The sequence below is a fragment of the Schistocerca serialis genome, chromosome 2 (assembly GCF_023864345.2).
Source record: "Schistocerca serialis cubense isolate TAMUIC-IGC-003099 chromosome 2, iqSchSeri2.2, whole genome shotgun sequence".
NCBI classification, from domain to species: domain Eukaryota; kingdom Metazoa; phylum Arthropoda; class Insecta; order Orthoptera; family Acrididae; genus Schistocerca; species Schistocerca serialis.
In genome coordinates this window covers 797,087,786-797,110,199 of record NC_064639.1, presented here as the reverse complement: position 1 = coordinate 797,110,199, position 22,414 = coordinate 797,087,786, and the positions used below count along the sequence as shown (strand labels likewise).

General features: G+C 41.9%; 1 pseudogene; it reads left to right on the top strand.

Moving 5' to 3' along the window:
- Nucleotides 1-1,145: 1,145 nt before the first annotated feature.
- LOC126459674 (5S ribosomal RNA) lies at nt 1,146-1,263 on the top strand (annotated as a pseudogene).
- The last annotated feature ends 21,151 nt before the right edge of the window (nt 1,264-22,414 follow it).

Genomic DNA, 22,414 nt, shown 5'->3' with positions numbered 1-22,414 from the left:
TGTTCAGCTACCTGGAGAGCATTTGCAGCCGTTCATTAACTTCACGATCCCAAAAAAGATGAAATTTTTATGGATGACAATGTTACATGTCACAGGGCCACAATTGTTCGCAAAGATCATTCTGGACAATTCGAGCAAATGATTTGGCCACCCCTAGAACATTTATTCCACGTAATCGAGAGTTCATTTTGTCCACAAAATCCTACATCTGCAACACTTTTACGGACTGCTATAGAGGCAGCATGGCTCGATATTTCTGCAGGGGACTTATAACGACTTGTTGAGTTCATGCCATATCGAGTTGCTGCACTGCTCCGGGCAGAAGGAGGTCCAAAACATTAAGAGGAGTGCCATACGCTTCGTCACGTCAGTGTAGTTTGTCGTACTACATAAAATTTTGGTTACGGAAAACTTCACTTTCTGATTTCCTGACTGAAGAGCATACTCTGCTACTCCTCATTTTTGTCTTTTCAGTTGTCGGTAGAGATTCTTATGCTCTTTCAGTCTTATACTCACGCTTCTCTTGGTAGTCCACTGCAGGCCTTTACACAAGTACAGGGTATCTTATATACTCCCCTTGCTGCCAGAGGAGGACGTTTTTCCTTTACATATCGCAATGCTTGACAAATGTTCTTAGTTGGTCTAAAAACCATCCTATGTCATGTTTATTGCCTTACTGATCAGTTACTGTTTTGATAAAAAGAAGAGAGTCCGTGTTCTTTCATCGTTTGATCGTTGTCCTTTCTGCTACTGTAACTCGGTCGCAGAACCCTATTTACTTGTTTGTCTGTATAGCCATTCTTCTCTAAATCCTATTACAAATGCTTTAATTCAGAGTCCAGGTGTTCCGGATTGCAATTATTTTGGCTCTGGCAACCAGACTTTTAACGGCACCTCTCTTTTGTTGCGGAATGGTTTCTTATGCAAATATCTATCCGTATGTGTGACTTTCCGAAAAAAAGGTCAGAAACGAAAAACTTCTTCGACCGCAGCCATGCAGCCCGGAAGACACATCTGCTACATACGGTCGTGAAAGCCTTCATTGTATTATATAAAGGGCACAGCAACAGGGTTTACCATTCTTGCCACATACTCGCGGTCATTAAGCCTCCTTCCAGCATTTGCCTGTTGGCATGTCCAGTAATGCCAACGGCCTTGCCGCAGTGGTAACACCGGTGCCCGTCAGATCACTGAAGTTAAGCACTGCTGGGCTGGGCTAGCACTTGGATGGGTGACCATCCGGTCTGCCGAGCGCTGTTGGTAAGCGGGGCGCACTCAGACCCTGTGAGGCAAACTGAGGAGCTACTTGATTGAGAAGTAGCGGCTCCGGTCTCGGAAACTGACCTACGGCCGGGAGAGCGGTGTGCTGACTACATGCCCCTCCATATCCGCATCCAGTGACTCCTGTGGGTTGGGGATGACACGGCGGCCAGTCGGTACCTTTGGACCTTCATGGCCTGTGCGGAAGGAGTTTAGTTACGTCCAGTAATTCCGCGATTCCAGGAGTAAAAGAAGGACGTGTCAGGAGAATCGCTGCTCCCCGTGACCATTCACCAGGTCTCCTACGGACACATTTCCATCTATTTGGCCGTCACAAACAGAACCGAGACTCATGGCTGATCGCCGCAGATTGCCACTACCAAGGAACAGCTTGAGTGTGAGATCGCTAAAGGCCAATGATGTAAACAGCTTTCGACGCTCTAGTTATTGTCCGCCATACAACCACAATGCCGGCCGGTGTGGCCGAGCGGTTCTAGGCGCTTGTCTGGAACTGCGCGACCGCTACGGTCGCAGGTTCGAATCCTGCCTCGGGCATGGATGTGTGTGATGTCCTTAGGTTAGTTAGGTTTAAGTAGTTCTAAGTTCTAGGGGACTGATGACCTCAGGTGTTAAGTCCCATAGTGCTCAGAGCCATTTGAACCATTTTTTTGAGCAACCACAATATCGGCTGCTAATGGTAACAGAGGGCGGGACTGGAGGTTCAAAAATGGTTCAAATGGCTCTGAGCACTATGGGACTTAACAGCTGTGGTCATCAGTCCCTTAGAACTTAGAACTACTTAAACCTAACTAACCTAAGGACATCACACACATCCATGCCCGAGGCAGGATTCGAACCTGCGACCGTAGCAGTCGCACGGTTCCGGACTGCGCGGGACTGGATGTATCCGATGGTGAGCACAGTGGGAGGCAACGGATTTCTTGAACTTGTTAGTCGACCAGTAGCTCGCAACAGTGCTACAGTGCTAGTGGAATTGATACGAAGCAGATCAATAAAAAGGAAAACATTGCATTATATCTATAACAACAGTTGCCGAAGTTGACATCTCGTCAGAAAGGAACGCAAGGAATTTCGCACAGTGAGGAAGAAGTGGCAGATGAAATAATAGCGTTTCTGTAAAATAAGTCAATGGAATGTGTGGTGTCGTATACGGCCCACTGTGCGGACAATGTACATGAGGGATACAATGATGATGACATGTGCTTAACAAGTGAAAGTGATATAGAAAGAGGTGTTTAGTCATGTAGTTCATCGTTCTTGTCGGACATGGAGCCAAAAGTTCCGTTTCCAGTGAAACGTAGTAAAGGACAATCTTTGTCCTAGGAGTTGGTTCTAAACGTAATTAAATACACGGAAGATCATCCGCAGGATAGCAAAATAACAATTATGAACAGATTTCGAAAAAGTCCGCAACAGTATGACCGTGCAGTGCATAAGATAAGCTATGGATACTCAAGGGAGGAAAAGGCGCAATTTTTACAAAAACAGGTGTTTGTCGGTTTCAAAGATGCTCGATACAGTTTATAGGATGTGCATGACAATGACCTAGTGCGTTATACACATCAAATAGTGTGCAAAATAATTTACAGTATTTCAAGGGAAGCAATGGATGGTTCCATAACTTCAAACAGTGCTACAGAATTGGAAGACGTGACAATAAAATTTCAAACAAAGGGTTAACATGACGATGCACAGCAAACTGTGGAATCTGCTCGAAAATTTGTAGATGAGATAAACCAACTTCGTTCAGTAAGAGATTTGCTTTCAACTCAGACCAATCGGGATTTGAAGAGGAAATGCATATGAAAGGAACCCTGGAAATTACAGGCACCAAGAGAAATGTATCAAGATCAATTAACATCAATGCCTTAACGCGTTCGCATAAAATTACTTCGGCTGTTAATGTGAGTGACAAATTGGCTGGAAAGTTATTTATTGTACTGCGGGAAGTTTGAGGTGTTTCTTTCTCGTGTGCGTGACGTGTAAGGGCAGTAGGGAATATTTGCGTCACAGCAAGCAAGAGTGGGAAAATGGATGAAAGAGAACTACAACTATGGTATGAGTAAGCGTTTAGCCATAGCTGGTCAAAATGATTTGTTTTTCTTGATTCCTGGTATGCATATAAAAATCATACTTCTTTAGAGCAAACTGTCCCTTCTGAAAATGTGTGTGGTATTGTAATTCTTACCATCTGGAACCACTGGACAAATTCAGCCTCTGGATCTTTGCTTTTTCCGTGTCTACAAAAGCTATTATCACACTATCTGCAGATACGCCATAAAGGACAGCCAGTTTCAAGATAAGCTCCACGACAGACTGTTTCGCATTCAGTTGCTTGCCATGACGTTTCACCAGTTCTCATCACCCTGTTACACCATCATCATTCTATGTGCATTCTTTAAGAGTTCATATCTGGCTGATCGTCCTGCCCAGTATGTAACTCCCAAGGAGCTCGCTTTCGATCTTCATGGCGCAAGCCAGTGTAATTACTGTGACGCGTCATTTTTTTATTCTGCGTTCACGGTGCTGGTTAATGGTTTGTTTTGAGCATTTCTTGAATGTCGACGATGTCCATTTTGTGAAGTGTAATATATACATTCTGCAGAAGGCTGACCTCTGCACCTCCCGAACACTCATTTTCTGTTGTCCTCCTGATGCACGTGGTGAGTCATTAGCAGCTAATATTTTTCCTGTCGTAATTGTTAACATGCCACTTTCAAATGAATCTTACTAAAGGTGGAACTTGCGACTTCGCACACAAGGGGTTCCTTGGGAGTATCCCAGTTGACTCTGGCTCTGCATCACGCAAGTCTCTGTTGCCTGCGGTATAATACAGGTGGTAAAGAACGCGTGGCAATTCGAGATCTCAACCCAGTTTCCACTAATCTGTTCTCGATGGTTCGTGGAGACTGTAATCACTGTCCAGATTTCAGCCGTTGCCATTCATCTGTTTGTCAGTGACAGTCGAACAGTAATAAGGTTTCGCGTGGTGTAGCCCCTCTAGAAGGAACTGCGCCTACTCTCCTTGCCACACTGCTGTCTTGGGTCCGTCTCGTCACCATTCATTCTGCAGTCATTGCGCTTACAACCATCGGTCTGCGTCATCTGTCGATATGATACTCCCATCTCCCCATGCCAATTACTCGACATAAATAAATCGCTTCTGAACTGTGGAGTGAATGAAAACATTATTGTTTGCTCTACTACTGGTACAGAAAAAATACTCACCAAGTTTTAAACAGCTTTGTGGTGACAGATGAACGCTCCTTCGTCTCTAGAGCAGCAATCACCCCAGTGAGACCAACGTCGACTCCGTACTCAAAGATTTTATTCTCCAAATCATCATCTGTGGTCGTCTTAGTCAGGTAGCATTTCGTGCTGCAAATAAGAAAAGGTAAAGCAATGATGAAACGTAGCCCATAGAATTACTACGGGAGAGGGCTGACCAAGGCAGATTTTATTTTGCAGCACAGGTCAAGCGGTGGCACCCAACTGGTTCATAAATTGTTTGTGAATATTTGTTATTTGAATAATACGAATAGTTACTTCTTATAAGTACAGGGTGAAAAGTATTTAAACCGACAAACTCTGGGAGGTTGTAGGGGACATCAAAACAAATATTTTTCCCTAATGTCATTTTTTCCTATGAGGATTATTTAAACCAGTGGAGGTCATATTACGCTCTTCAGTTTTTAGAGGCCGTATTGCGGTTGTTAGAGAGCGTATTACGCTCTTCAGTTGTAGGCAACTGTTGTCCACCAGTGTAGTAGTGCATTGTTTCTGTTAACTAATGGCTCGATACACCTGGAGTGAGTACACTGATATGGTTGGTGAGTACTACGTAGCACACCACAACGGACGAGCTGTACAGCGGGTTTATCAACAACAATATCCTAATCGTCGTATCCCGCATCATACGACCTATGCTGCTGTGTACCAACGTCTGCGTGAGACCGGGTCATTTAGCAGATTACCTGGATAGGGACGCCGTCGCACAGCAAGAACGCTGCAATTTGCGGAAGTTGCTGGAAGGCGTCCCGCTCCCTACAAGACAACACATGTGGTTCCAACATGACGGAGCGCCGGCACATTTCAGTTGTCGTGTGCGTCGATTCCTGGACCGACGGTTCCCAGAAACGTGGATTGGCAGAGGTGGTTCTGTATTATGGCCTGCTCGATCCCCAGATGTGTCCCCTCTGGACTTTTTTTGTGTGTGGAGAGATGCGCAACCTTGTTCAGGCAACTCCTGCTGCATCAGAAGAGGATCTGGTTGCCCGGATAGTAGCAGCAGCAGGAACGATTCAGGATACTCCTGGGGTTTTTGTCCGTGTCAGACAGAACATGATCCGACGGTTCAACCTTTGTTTACGTGTCAATTGAGGCATTTTTGAAAATCTACTGTAATTGAAATTGGGTTGTGTTAATGTGTTGTCTCTTGGTGATAAAAAATGGAAAAGTGCTTGTTGGTTTAATTAATTTGCCGCCAGGTAAATCTTCCTCTACCGGTTTAAATACTCCTCATAGGAAAAAATGACATTAGGGAAAAATATTTTCTTTGATGTCCCCTACAGCCTCCCAGAGTTTGTCGGTTTAAATACTTTTCACCCTGTATATGTTCTTTAAGCTGCAGCGTATCGTCTGTTTATTCGCTTCGATCAGCGTTACTATTATAAGACCGAGTTTTTCTTTATTGTAGTGTGAATCTTCCGCTTCAAAATTTTGTAAGTAGTAATTGATATACACCATTCACTTGTTTCTCGTACTTTTCTCTTTTTAATATATATTCCCCGTCACTTCTTCATTTCGTTTTCTTCTTGTTTACCTCTAGCTCCCAAGGAAATTTAATTATTTTTCTTTCTTTTGCAATATCTTTTTCCCACTCATCTGTTGCATATGTCATACTAGGTATGTGTCCACAAATACACTCCTGGAAATTGAAATAAGAACACCGTGAATTCATTGTCCCAGGAAGGGGAAACTTTATTGACACATTCCTGGGGTCAGATACATCACATTATCACACTGACAGAACCACAGGCACATAGACACAGGCAACAGAGCATGCACAATGTCGGCACTAGTGCAGTGTATATCCACCTTTCGCAGCAATGCAGGCTGCTATTCTCCCATGGAGACGATCGTAGATATGCTGGATGTAGTCCTGTGGAACGGCTTGCCATGCCATTTCCACCTGGCGCCTCAGTTGGACCAGCGTTCGTGCTGGACGTGCAGACCGCGTGAGACGCTGCTTCATCCAGTCCCAAACATGCTCAATGGGGGACAGATCCGGAGATCTTGCTGGCCAGGGTAGTTGACTTACACCTTCTAGAGCACGTTGAGTGGCACGGGATACATGCGGACGTGCATTGTCCTGTTGGAACAGCAAGTTCCCTTGCCGGTCTAGGAATGGTAGAACGATGGGTTCGATTGTTTGGATGTACCGTGCACTATTCAGTGTCCCCTCGACGATCACCAGTGGTGTACGGCCAGTGTAGGAGATCGCTCCCCACGCCATGATGCCGGGTGTTGGTCCTGTGTGCCTCGGTCGTATGCAGTCCTGATTGTGGCGCTCACCTGCACGGCGCCAAACACGCATACGACCATCATTGGCACCAAGGCAGAAGCGACTCTCATCGCTGAAGACGACACGTCTCCATTCGTCCCTCCATTCACGCCTGTCGCGACACCACTGGAGGCGGGCTGCACGATGTTGGGGCGTGAGCGGAAGACGGCGTAACGGTGTGCGGGACCGTAGCCCAGCTTCATGGAGACGGTTGCGAATGGTCCTCGCCGATACCCCAGGAGCAACAGTGTCCCTAATTTGCTGGGAAGTGGCGGTGCGGTCCCCTACGGCACTGCGTAGGATCCTACGGTCTTGGCGTGCATCCGTGCGTCGCTGCGGTCCGGTCCCAGGTCGACGGGCACGTGCACCTTCCGCCGACCACTGGCGACAACATCGATGTGCTGTGGAGACCTCACGCCCCACGTGTTGAGCAATTCGGCGGTACGTCCACCCGGCCTCCCGCATGCCCACTATACGCCCTCGCTCAAAGTCCGTCAACTGCACATACGGTTCACGTCCACGCTGTCGCGGCATGCTACCAGTGTTGAAGACTGCGATGGAGCTCCGTATGCCACGGCAAACTGGCTGACACTGACGGCGGCGGTGCACAAATGCTGAGCAGCTAGCGCCATTCGACGGCCAACACCGCGGTTCCTGGTGTGTCCGCTGTGCCGTGCGTGTGATCATTGCTTGTACAGCCCTCTCGCAGTGTCCGGAGCAAGTATGGTGGGTCTGACACACCGGTGTCAATGTGTTCTTTTTTCCATTTCCAGGAGTGTATTTATCGCTGCATCACAACTTTGTTTGACGAACTGAGATTCACAGTATTCGGATATGGTCTGAACATGAACAGTAACAAAGGTCGCTACTGGTAATCCGAAGTGAAACAGGCGGTATTTGTACTGCATTAGATTTCAGTACTATGATCTCACTAACGGGAGACACTAAAAGTTCCATTGCCAACGTTTAAAATGTTTACTTTCTAATTCGTTATAACATCACACAGGATCTTTTCTGGAAAAGAAAACGAGTATGAATGGGTGGGTTTTCCAGTGACTATTGCCACAGCTGAAATATGCATTCATGTAGGTGTTGGTGGTTCTAAAAAACCAGTGTATAACGTCAGACAGCCGTAGTGAAGAAATACAGCACTGATGGATTCAGACTAACATCAATATTTCTCGAAGACTCACCGGCACTTACAACTCATGAAATCCTGTATAATAGAGAATGTGTCAATTCTATCCACTCCAGTTACAAACACTTACTAACATCGACATATGGTCTGCAAATAAAGAGAAATTTTTGCCCCGTAAGGACTTGTCAGTGAACTAGTAATAAATAGTAGTCATTTTAATCTCTTTGGGTACATGTCAACAGCTGATTATGATATTCTTGGTCAGCGATTATTATAAGACAGAGCACATTAAATGCCATCACACAGTTTACGTTTAAGCACTCTGTACGGGCCTGTTAACAAGAGCAGTAGAGGAACTAGGCGAAAACTCACCTGAAATTCAAGTATTTTCCTAAAGACGTCCACAATGTGGGTATAACTCCATCTACTTTCATACGTCCTTTGATTTTCCGGATTTGGCTCAAAGGCCAGTTCTGCAACAGAAGTGTAAAACATGGATACAGAAAATTCTAAACAAAAAGTCATTCCTGGTATTCCATTCAATCTATACAGAATGGACTATGTCATAAGACATCATCACAGATAACATGAACTTCGTTGCAACTAAATAGCATAAGCTCATTAACATATACAGTCGCGCTCAAAAGTATCCGAACGACCTGAACTGCATTTCGCCTGATTCGCATGCAACCTAGATAACGCAACTGTCTAGCAGGTCCTCTAATCGCTCCTTGGTACAGTCGTTTGACTACTGAAAATGGTTCCAACAAGTCACCACTAGAAAACACTGCTCTGTATTGCAATAACTCAAGATGTAAAGTAATACTGCGATACTACAAATATGTAGGCTCACAGGACACTTATTGCATCTTTTATCTGAGCTTCTGTATGCCGATAAAATTGGTTCTGAACTGGGAATGAAACTCAGACCGCACTTAACGCGGAATTTGTTCCCTTCGTAACAATACAGCTCGGCTACAATTTGTTGTTTGTTCAAAACTGCAGATTCCTCAACATCTTCACATATTGCGCGTGAATAGATTCGAATCCTTGCCCGGAACTAAAGATTTCATTATGTATTATTAAGCTCTAGCATGAGAACACCTCTCCTCTGGTGGATAATAATTTCGATGTTTAATGTATTTTCATTCGTTGTCAGCACCAACGATATTTGACGTTTTTGACTCCCAGTGAGACACAAAACTATTTGCAAGATCACTGTAAGTTCAAGGTGTTATTCCGAGCTGCTGGTGGAGAAAAATTCGGTAGCTGACGTCTCTTTGTGTGTAGTCAACAACGATATGTGTGGACCTCTATTCCCAGTCAGCACTGAACTCTTCGCCATATTATTTCTAGTTCAGACATGCTCACATGTCGCTGCTGGTGCAACAAACCCATATTTAACGGTCGTTTTCCCTAGAATATAATACCGATAGGTGCTGGGTTAGAGTCCTGGGAAGGAAAAAATTAATGTTTCGTCTCGTCATTTCAGTTAAAACATCTAGCTACTGCCGAGAAAATGCGATATGTCACAGTTGATTGTGCTTCGATATCTCTCTTATTAGGTTCTGGGTTCGAATTCCTGTCCAACACAAAGCTTTACCTCACGGCATTTCAAGTAAGTTACTTGTTAAGAAGCAATATTTTATATCTCTCGTAGTTCGTTAACAGGGACAATTGGTGCTCGGTAGGAATTCGCGTCCGTTAAAAATGTTTGCGTTACGTAATTTAAAGTTGGTATTTGGTAATTGATACTGTCTAAAATCGAGGTATATCACTCTCTGTATGCCTAATCAGGAATGACTGTTAGTTTCCGTCAGTCACGATATCTTTGCTTAGTTGCATGACCTGGGTTTGAATCCATATGCAGGACGAGACAGTTCGTCGTGTCATTTGAAGTTCATACATATTCTCAACTAGCTGCTCGTGAATAACTTAAATTTTTAATGTCATTTTGTGTTAAATAATAAGTACGGTATGTTACTTTGAAGAGGAAATCATGAATACGACGAACTTACTACGTGCATTACCTATCTGACGAAAAAATGAGAGTGGTAACATTTCAGGTATGTCATTTATTGTTATAAATGTGAGCTTAGAAGCCTTAAGGTGTGCCTTATCTGTGATAAGGTGTTCCCTGATATTTGTAGTATCGTAGTATTACTTTACATCTTGAGTTATTGCGATACAGAGCAGTGTTTTCTAGTGGTGACTTGTTGGAACCATATTCAGTAGTAAAACGACTGTACCAAGGAGCGATTAGAGGACCTGCTAGACAGCTGCGTTATGTGGGTTGCATGCGAATCAGGCGAAATTCAATTCAGGTCGTTCGGATACTTTTCAGCATCACTATACGTATTAGATCTTAACTGTAGAAATAAATTACTATCATCAAACAACGTATGTATTAGGCCTTTACTGTAAAAATAAAAGATGATCATTAAATTATAGTAACACCAATGTAGCGGGACTGTGAATTTCGCCGCGCTGCACTCGTTCCCTCAGACATGAATTGTGCCGTCGCAGCGGTATGAGTGCTCGACGGCAGAGAAAATACTAAAATTGTAACTCGTTTTTGTTTTTCTATCCGTTTCTTAATTGTCTCTCGAGAGCGGAAGTTTAATGCAGACGTGATCTGAAGCTGACGTAAAAAACTTAATAGCTAGTCTTGATCTGATTTTAATGTGTAGACATATTGAGGAAGTTGTTATGAAATTTGGAGGAGGGAAGCAACGTAAAATAAATTGCATTTAATATCAAGACGGTTTTGTGTACATTAGAAATTCCTGGACAATGAAACTTATTGCTAGATTTCGGAGCAGACTTTTCACGCAGAAATGAAGTAGGAGATTTTTGAAGACCTGGACGCTGCAGAAAACAAGAAGACATGTTAACATGGTAAAGAATTAACTCTAAGCTACGCCATTTCCCCCTGTCAGTTACATTTTGTTATTCTCTGTTCTTTTTCAATAATTTTTGTAGTGGAAATTGGTTTAACTTTTGCTCAAAAACGCCACAAGGACCACCCCAACAATAGGTTTTCCGAATCACGGAGTCCGATAGCTTTTCTGTAATACGAAGTCCGATTTGTTTTTCATTTTTCCCCTTTTTCACGGTCATTTACGATTTTAAAACCCCCTTTTTATTCACCATTTCTTCCCACCATTTTCAACCTTTTCTTTTCTGATCTTTTCTTTTCTTCTATTTTTTTTTTATTTTCCACTACAACTGGCTCCCGCGACAGGACGCAATTTTCAGATGTGTCGTTTTTGAGCAAATTTGAAACCTTAATTTGTATTCTTTTCCCAACAGAGAATAAACAAAAATCCTGATATTTGAGTGGTAACGAAAAGACCAACTTTATTGCACCTAAGCAAATGATCATACAACAATATTGTAAAGAATTTTTGTAACTAATTCTATTCGTTTTTCTTTGCATGGCATATATTGATGCAAAACTGTTATTTTGAGACCTTTTGGTGATTATCCGATGGAGATGTATTAAGAAAATCCATATTTTGACGATTACGATTTACGCAGAAGTGATTGACCAGCCGCTGCAGGAAAGAAAATTTAATGGTGAGTCACACAATTATGTTTCATTCAGACATTCAATAGCCAACTGCAGAATTCATTTTTCCCTTTCCATACATCCTGTAGTTTTCTTCCAGATTTTTCCAAAATTATCTATCTCTATTGTAGTTTGTGGTAATTATAGTATTGTTAAAGCTGCATACGAAGATCGTGAATTTGACCGCCAAACAGTCATTCGTTACGAAAAATTTTGTCCGCTCTGCTGCAACTTTCCCAACCATTATTTGCAATAGAGCAATCATTTACATTGACGAGAAAATATTTCTACCTGAATTTGAATCAAATCTTTATTAGTCAGACTTAAATTATTCCCTTTTGACTTACGATTATACATCCTATTACAATGGAACGCGGTAAGGTAGAGATAGTTTCGGCAGATGAGTTAAGTGAAGTAGATTCATCGTTCAGCCAACAAGAAAGTCCGCGTTTCACTCCTTGGACGAGTTCACAGATCAATGCAATGATTTTGCCTCAAACTCGAAACATTTGTGATAATACACAGATGGCGACTTTAAATGACGAAATGTGGAAGGACGCGAGACTAGACGATCAGCGCCATTGTTAACATCAATGTCAGAACCCAATATGAGACAAATTCAGCAATGTGACACAAATCGGACACAGGAAACTGACAATCTGGACCGACTATTAGAGTTATTTGCAGACATGAAACGAGACGTTAGACAGAAAATTGACGCAAAACTGGACGCACTTGGTCAGGACTTTAAACAAAGGCTAGATAAAAGCGACGAAAAATTTGACGTATTAAACCGTACTATGACCGAAAATTTTGAACGAACGACAAAACAGATGACAGAATTAAATAACACCACTCAACAGCTCAGCCAGCGATTTGAGACACTGTCCGATCGAGTCACTAAACAGGAAGAAACCTTGGTTACATTCACACATGAAACAAAAAACAATATCACCCGATGTGAGAATCAGTTAACTCAAATAGTTAATGTGCAGCAGGAAGTGAACACTCGTGTGGAAGAGTTAGCTCAGGCCCACACTTCAGCTAGCTCCACCCAAGAAAAGCTGACTGAAGAAGTGGGAAATATTACCCAACAGCTCACAATGGTAGTTCTTGAACAAACCCACCTCAAAAAAAAGATAAAAATTAGAAGATCGAGCGGACCTCGCGTCACTAAACAATGACACCATCATGGCCAAAGAATTGTACACGAATGTAAATTGTGTGACGACTATCTGGACAAAAAACTTGAAACAATTAGACAGGACATACTTTCAAAAACAAAGACACATGTTAAAGACGAGGCAAAACACATAGAAGACGAAGTGACAAAATTACGAGACAATGTTGTGCCGTGTTTGGCGATTGGTGCAAACGCATCGTCAGGAAACGACAAAACAGCTAAACCCATGGCTAATGACACAGACAGAACACCTATTGTGGAATCACCTATTTCCAATCAAAATTACAATGTGCCGCTTTCTTTTCCACCAAACGAGCAATATTACGGTACGACACCTAGAGTAGCATGTGACACAAACTACGTCAATACAGAGCAATATTACGGTACGACACCTAGAGTAGCATGTGACACAAACTACGTCAATACAGTTATGCCAAACCGGCATGGTCGATGACACGTTTGTAAGACATGGGTATTTCCAGACATTTTCCAGTGAGGACAAGCACAAAGTCCACCCTATTGTGTTTATTAGATCATTTGACGGTGTTTTTCCACGTAGTTGGTCAGAAGTCGATAAAATCAGATACGTCACCAATCTCATGAGAGGACGAGCAGCTAAGAGGGGTGCCGCTATGAAACGGCGGTGCCTTACGTTTGAACAGTTCGAACAAGCCTTCTTGGACGAATTCTGGTCCGAGAATGAGCAACAGAGTCTAAGGAGAGAAGTGTGCAACCCCGAGACCTATGACCCTAAAAAAGAGACATTAAGACAATACTTTGAGAAGTACCTAGACAAGACACTGTACTGGTCCAAACCAGCCGACTTGCCAGCGATAATTGACACTTTAAAGAGCCACTTACCCTTTCCATACCGAGACAGATTAATAGGAGTACCGGAGAATGACATTAAGACTTTCTTAAACTTCTTAGATCAAATGGACGTAGTTTACAGAGGCGATTCACACCATTCAAATTTTACTCATATTACTAACCAAAATCAGCACCCACCCCAAAGGAACCGTAGTGACGGTGGTTGGTGGAACCATCCGTCAGCTCCGCGACACAATACGATGCCTGCGCGCGAAACATATTCAAATGGAAACGTGTATGACGGTAGGAACAACCGCAGAAATTCCTGGAATAATAATAATAACAACAATAATTATCACCCATATCAAAATGGTAACTACAGGCAAAATGAAAATCACAGACAGTACAACAACAACCGCAATTGGAGACGTGAGAATAACTGGGACAACCCGGGCTACTTTGACAGGAACATGACATATAACAGACATAATTACCATCAAAACAACAACAATCCCAACAATCACCGACAGAATATGTGGAACACACAAAATTCACGCATGACAAATCATAACCCTCCACGGAATCCGCCGCGCGTTCCCCAGTACAGTTATGCACTCCCCGCCACGAAGAAGCAATAACAATTGCGGCGCGCCATCCGCTGATGCGTGGGCGCCAACCGGCCGGAATGTAAACATAGTGGAGCTGGTCAATGAACCCGGCCAAACACAGCAGACGATGGAAAACAGTCGACGACCGAGCTAAGCGCTCGTGCTTCGGTCGTGAGGTGTTGTTAGAGCGCAACGGCTGAGAGGCTTGTTTCCTCAGGTACGACGACAAAATGACAGCAGAACAGGAATTAACAAACCTATCAGGTTGATGACCTTATTCTTTTGCGTTCACATCCCAAGTCTACAAAATTAAAACAACTGAACAGAAAATGGCAGCTATTATACTCAGGTCCTTTCAGAATAGCAAGCATACCTAACCCCGGTTGTTACTCCCTAGAATACCCATTATCTCACAAGCCGAGGGGGCTGCATCCCCACAGACATTTGAAACCCTTTGTGCACTAAAACAACATAATATAATGACAACTAATTTGAACATGAGCAAGTCGCTGTGAAAACTGGATCGTAAAAATTTGTATTGAATACACTAACATTAAGTTATACAGCCTAAGAACACAAACGTTAATTTATGGAAATTATATACTGCAGTTACACTTGTACACATAATTATGAAGAGAATGTAAACCCAGGTGAGTACACTTACTGAATGAGAAAAGATGTTCATATAGGAATGAGGTCTACGCAGGTTACATTTGTTGTTAATTGTAAATTATAAGGTGAATCAACAGTTAGTTAGTTATTTCAAGGCACTCTAATGACAGGAGATAATAGCTATTGAGATCAGTAATGACATAGGTATGTAGCAGAATGAATGAGGATGTAAGAATGAACGATCAGTATGAATGAGTTAATATTTAAGTTAAAATAAGAAGGTAAGTTACTGTGAAGTAGTTGATGGAGACATATTATTTGAGGAAAATATTATTGGAGTTTTATGAGAATGGAAATGCCAAATGGCCTCACGTACGTGATATATTAGTGTTTGATGAGGAATATGTTTAATGTATAAGGATATATATATATATATATATATATATATATATATATATATATATATATATATATAATGATGAATAAGAGAAGTATGCGTGTAAGGAATGAGTGAGAATGTTTTGGTAATATTGTGCTATATAGAGAAGTGAGTAAATAGTCTACATTTTTAAGATTACATAAGAATTTCAGTTTGAAAGAAAACATTTGTGATGAGTTAGAACACGTGAGTACAAGACGCTAAATGTGAATCTATTTTCAGTGCCCTTGAAAATGAACGAATGCAAGAAAAGCAGAGTGAACATAATGATGATTACAGCTGCGGAAATAAGTGTAATAAGAATGTAACTTGGAAACACATTTGCTTTAATTCATTTCAGAAGTATAACTTAATAACCTTTCGTTACGTTTTGTTAAGCCTTTGTGTGGAAGAAAACATTTATAGTTCGTGTTCAGACAGGTGAATGATATTTTAAGGAACTTAAGTTGAAATATAGTTTTTACACAGCCCTCATATGAATACATTTGTGTGAAAATTTATTTTACGAAAGTGAAATTTAGTGCCATGTTAGCCTTTATTGTACTTACACACAACAGAAAACCATGAGGAAGCAAAAGATGGGAGAGTTATTAAGGCCGTTTTTGCGACTCGTACAACACCTCCACTTAAGCGAACAGATGACAAAATTACATCTACGTTGAAGACAACATTTGACTTTTCAGGTAATGCAAGGTAAGTGCTAAGGAGCAGTGACCACCCGTGCAACCAACGTCGAGCAACGGACATTGAGAAAGAGACATTTTACTGTCAATTATAATACTATGTCCTTTATTTATGTTTTATAGAAAGAAATGATATATATACACAGCATACATGATGTTTAACCTTCATTAAAGTAGAAGAAAGTTCATGGTTGAACTCTTGAGAGGAAATTTGATACGTCATTATATAATACACATTATGAGAGAGACAATCTCTGTGAGATATATTTTCCATTTGTATAGACGGTATCCAAAAGAAGTGGAGATATCGAGGAAGTACTGAGCAGCTATGTGATTTACTTATGCAAGGATTTGTTAATGTATAATACACTTAGTCATATGAACAGTCAGAACACAAACCGAGAATCTGTCATGATGTTACACTACACAGACTTTTGACGTAAGGACACTTACATTTACCCATGATTTGGTAAATTGTAAGCACCTCCTTTAACACACCCCTTGAAGGTGATGCAAATATTATAAAGTATTATGTTCTCTTTGTATGTAGTAGCTGTAGGATTTAGTAGTTTATAGGTAGTGAATAGTTTCTTCCATTATATCTTTTTTTTTCTTTCTCCATTATCCTACCACCTCCTGCAGCTGGGTATTGTTTGTTTGTGGAACGTAAGAATATATTATGTGACAGTAAACTTTCAAGTATGAATAAAAAGACATGAATATTGATGGCATTACAAGCCTGGTCAACCACTAGCCAAGATATGAAATCAAAAGAAAGAAAGAAATAATAAATGAAGGAAAGCCCGTGCTTTATATATTAAGTCTGATATCCCTTGGCACGCCCAAACCTGAATAAAAAAAAATTAATACCCCAATAAAAGAAAGCCAATGGGACCTAGTATAATTTTTTTTAGTGTAAATATTTCACATGCTTATTCTTGTAAATTTTTATGTATTTGTATATGTGTTAAAACTTTGCATATTGTCAACATATTTTGAAATGTGACCACGAAATGTAAGCTTTCATAATTAACCATGTAAACATGCTGGGACACAGTGAACTTTGTTAAAATGTAAATATGGCAAAAAAAGTGTTGCAAACTGCGAACGTTATAAACGACGAATTTTGTATTATTTGTGAAATTTATGGTGCATAAACCAAGTAACTGTTTGTAAATCGATGTAAACAGCCATTTACTTCGACGATAATGAGGATTTTCACACTGAAAATGATCGTTTGTTGGCGAGTGTAAACAACGTGATGATACACCTGCCTTTGCGAACACGGACGCCGTTGTACCTGGCCGGCCTTCAGATGCTTTGGAGACAATAAACTCAGCACCTGTCGTAGTCGATGTGGAGGCTAAAAACTACATCGACCATATATGCCCAGGGAACAATAGTCATGAAAACGCACAAGGACCTGGAGTGTTGTGTCGTAACAGAAGACATGGACATTGCTTCAGATCACGCAGACGCTGGATCTTTTGGTGTCACCGGACGTAACACGCCATTTAAGCTGGAATAACAACTTGTAATGAACACTATTTGAAAGTGAATACTGTGCAAGACTGTCATAACACAGCGATTTTGAAACTGCCGCACGCGAAATTCAGTGATGCTATTACGCATGCGCAAAGACTACATGCTGCCAGAGATGCATTGGGAAACCAACGCTGGAAGCGCACAACATTAACTGCGCTGGCGAGCAGCTTGCTCAAACACACACTATGTAAATATGTGTATATTAATTTTGTAAAAAGGATCCAAACTGTAATAATTGTATTTAGTATATAGGTTTAGAAAGTAAGTGTTGGCAAAGATTATTCCCTATGAATGCACGTGGCCTTTCCAATGAAAATATGCATATATTGACTTTTAGGTTTGCTAGCCTGCCACGCTAAATGTTTTAGCGTGACAGTCGAGGGGGCGATGTAGCGGGACTTTGAATTTCGCCGCGCTGCACTCGTTCCCTCAGACATGAATTGTGCCGTCGCAGCGGTATGAGCGCTCGACGGCAGAGAAAATACTAAAATTGTAACTCGTTTTTGTTTTTCTATCCGTTTCTTAATTGTCTCTCGAGAGCGGAAGCTTAATGCAGACGTGATCTGATGCTGACGTAAAAAACTTAATAGCTAGTCTTGATCTGATTTTAATGTGTAGACATATTGAGGAAATTGTTATGAAATTTGGAGGAGGGAAGCAACGTAAAATAAATTGCATTTAATATCAAGACGGTTTTGTGTACATTAGAAATTCCTGGACAATGAAACTTATTGCAAGATTTCGGAGCAGACTTTTCACGCAGAAATGAAGTAGGTGATTTTTGAAGACCTGGACGCCGCACGAAACAAGAAGACATGTTAACATAGTAAAGAATTAACTCTAAGCTACGCCATTTCCCCCTGTCAGTTACATTTTGTTATTCTCTGTTCTTTTTCAATAATTTTTGTAGAGGAAATTGGTTTAACTTTTGCTCAAAAACGCCACAAGGACCACCCCAACCTTAGCTTTTCCGAATCACGAAGTCCGATAGCTTTTCTGTAATACGAAGTCCGATTTGTTTTTCATTTTTCCTCTTTTTCACGGTCATTTACGATTTTAAAACCCCCTTTTTATTCACCATTTCTTCACACCATTTTCAACCTTTTCTTTTCTTATCTTCTCTTTTTCTCTTTTTCTTTTTTATTTTCCACTGCACCAAGTATAATTTGAAAATGCTTGATTAAAATAAGAAATCTCTTCACGTGAAGTCTAAAGTTGCCTACGAATTCAAATAAAAATGAACATCCTCACGTTTTTGGTTAAGTTGGTGCCACATTGTCAGCCTCAGATCAAACGAATTATATCCCTGGTTCCTTTATTTGTATAGGATAGTCCTGCTAAATAGGTTTGTAAACAGTTAAACTCAATCGGTGGACATGCTTCACTAGGGTAAAAGACATCACCTGTGGTGTTTCTGAATTCCGATTACACACTTTGGACATTTATATTGAGGATTATTATGAACAGCATCCCATATCCAGAAGCCAATCGTTTCTCCATTATGAGCCGAAATACCATTACAGTTATCGTTGAACTCCTGCCGTGCCTGCTGTGACAAATAACGGAGAAACGGTGATGATGTAATGTTTCTGCGTATTTCTACAAGAAATGACACATGGAGAATTTCTACGTCAACAAAAATAATTTACTTGAGTATTCACGTTCACCAACATTTGGTAATTTAACATCCATGTTTTCCTTGGTAACCTCAAATTTTTCCGACTTATTTTCGCATCCATGACGTTCCTGATGCTAGAGTGAAAGGAAAGTTGGGAGTGAATCTTTTTTGGTCAACGAGGTTACCTAATATCGCTAAAGATATGAATGTCACCTCGTATAAACAGTTTAATGATATTCCTTTTCTATTTTCTTCCATTTCTATTCCCTTAATTCATATCACTACAATTAATTTCATTTTTATTTTTTTGTAAAGTTAAGTGTTGGTTAGTTTTAAAGAATAGATTATTAATCATCACTTTATGCTATAGGAGGTGCAAGTCAACGTGCACTACCAGAGAGGTCGTCCTCCAGAAGAGAACCAGTTTATAAATATGTAGAAAGTACTTTAAAGAAAGGGTGAAAACGTGTGATACGTATTAGTATCATAGGTGAAGATGATGATGGCACTAGTCTCTCTAAGTATCGCCACGCTGGCGGTTTCGGTGTCTTGAATGTAACTATCTCGCGTAGGTGGTTATAGTCAATGTATGCATTGTGTAGTATCGTGTTCGTGTTGTCGACAATCGAGAGAGAGGGCAAAGGATAAAACTCGGAGCCGTTACATAGCCCACGCCTATGAATCGCCCCAATGGGGCTACTGAGCTTTAAGTGCCATCTGGTTTCCCGCTTCAAGCTAGACGAGTTTCGTTCTCTGTAGTTTTTTCGTTTGACGCTCATTTCGTGAGATATTTGGCCCGGTCACTATCATGACTTTTGTCAGCTCCGTGTAAGTGTAATGGGAATTAAGAACCACGCTGAAAATCCTAAAAAAATCATCCAACTATTAGGAAAAACTTATGTACCGAACTGTACATGACTTTAACACTGTATACGCCTTTTTATAGTCCGAATTGAATCAAAAGCTTAATTGGTTAATTTGTTGCTTCTCGTATGGTTTTCTGATTGCTTTGACCACTCCTCCAAAGTGAAAATCAGTAGCTGTACTGCACCGTTACAGGGCATTGTAGCGTACTATCTTCACTTAGCGTTTACAGTGCACTCACTTCGACAGCGAGACAGCTCATGGTGATGCCCCGCAGGTCCGTAGCCCTCTCGAAGCGGCCCTTTGCATGCCAGTGCAGACGTTCGCCGTCCCAGCGACCTAGGTGTGCTTTGCCGACTACAGAAGCGGACTGTGCCAGATAGACCTCGGTGACTGCGCCGTCGGCGGCCGACAGCACGACCAGCCGGCAGTTGCAGCCCACGTCCGCTGCCGACAGCAGCGCCTCCAGGTCAGGCCCGCTGTCACCGTCCAGGAAGAGCAGCCACGACACCAACTTCAGTACTGCCTCTATTGGCGGAGGCAGAGACAGATGTCGGCTGCGCTGCAGTTCGGCTGCGTACCCGTCACCAGCACCAGCGAAGGGTAAGCGTGCTGTCGGACTGACGTGTCTCGAATCGGGAACACGCTGAGTCGAAGCTTCTGCTTCCCTGTCGCCCCGATGGTTCAGAGAGGGATCCTCCACTGGTAACAACTGCACTATGGATCTGTTATCACGTGGAAATGGTGGCGGACCTCCTGAGAATCCGGGAGGTGGAGGTCTCTCGCAGAACATGTAACAGTTCAGCTGTAAGAAAGAAGACACCACACCAGTGTACCAGTTTTTCGTTTTGTATTACAGATAACACTTTCACTCTTTGATTGTACTGCTGTGTAGTGGAAAGGAAAGAACATACGGATTTTTGGTCACATGAATATAGTGTAATACCAACAACAGCAGAAAATAGTATAACGGAAGCAGAATTCGTTACGAATAGGAAGAAATGGAAGAGAGTGGGTTACTGCAGACAGTTCTGTGATAGGGTTATTCTCGTCGGAATAGAAAGTAAGCTAACTCCAACAGCAATGGTTCGTGTATTCAGTGTGAACCATCCAAAACTTGCACCGCAAGTATTGCGGAAATTGGAAGTGCTATTGATGTGTGGTTTTCATAGAGTGGATTGGTAGTCAGGTGTTTGTATTGTTAGTCAATCAAGAGATGGAAATAATACTTAGAAAGCATATTTTTTGTTCAAACATACACTTCTAAAACGGAACAATACCTATTGACATTAACAAATTAAAAGTACGGTAAATTAGAATGAAAGTGGTGTTTGCTGCTGGATTCTAGTGCGAGTCGATTACGAGACATCGTATTTTGAGAAGTTCCCACACTGACCCTTATGCAATACCTGTGGTACCGCACACTAAAGAACGACCCAAGTGCCTACACGAGCTATGTAGATTCTGACCAGTAAGGAGACAAATGACCATCACGGGTTGTGTTCAAAATGGCCACCGACAGCAGCAATACATGTTTTCAGTCTGGTATGGAACGACTTCTCCACGCGTGCTAAAATTTCAGAGGAGATGTCTGAAAAGACTGCAGTAATACGTCGTTGCATATTATTGGATGTAGTTAGTAGGTTCTTGCAGTTCAGCTTTCCCCACAGAAAAAGCCTACAGGCGTCAAATACGTGGGGCGGGTCGGTCAAGGTACAGGTCCTTTGCGTTCAGTCCAACGATTTGGAAACAATTCTTTTAATCATGCTGCAGTACTTCATGCACTATGGGTTGGGCAGCCATCATGTTGGTACCACAGGTTACTCGTAGTTTGCAGAGGAACGTCTTCTAGCATCCGTGGAAGAATGTCTATTAGGAGGCTGCGATACTTGTGCGCGTTCAGCGTTCCACCTACAGAAAACGGGCCTATGAGCTGATTGTTCACTGTCCCACACCACACGTTTACACTCCACTGACGTTGACGCTCCGCCTAATGAAGCAAACGGGGTTTGTCAGCAGACCAACACTGCATGTTTCGGCGGTTTACCTGAACGTGATTGGCAAATGTGGCTTCATCAATAGACGAGATACTTGATGCATCTGTACTATTCTACCTTAATGCCCGTGCACAGAAGTTAACACGATTATCATAATCGTTTCCATGCAGTTCCTGATTCAGAGAGATGTGACGGGGATGATACCTATGTCGATGGAGAGTGCGTAGGACCCTTGCCTGACTCGCACCAGATCCTCGTGCGATTGCGTGGGAGCTGAAGAGCGGATCAACTGCAACAGCTGCAAGAACATTTATTTTCTCTCTTCTGTCGTCACTTGTTTCCTTCTGTTACATTGTTTAGGTGTTACACTACCACTTTCACGTAACTGGCTGAAGAGGTTGATAAATAATTGGCGAGTTCGTTGATGTCTGTTGGGATGTCTTTCCGCGCATACACCTTAGAAGAACCAACTGTATTCTTCCTAGACTCTCCGTGCAGCATT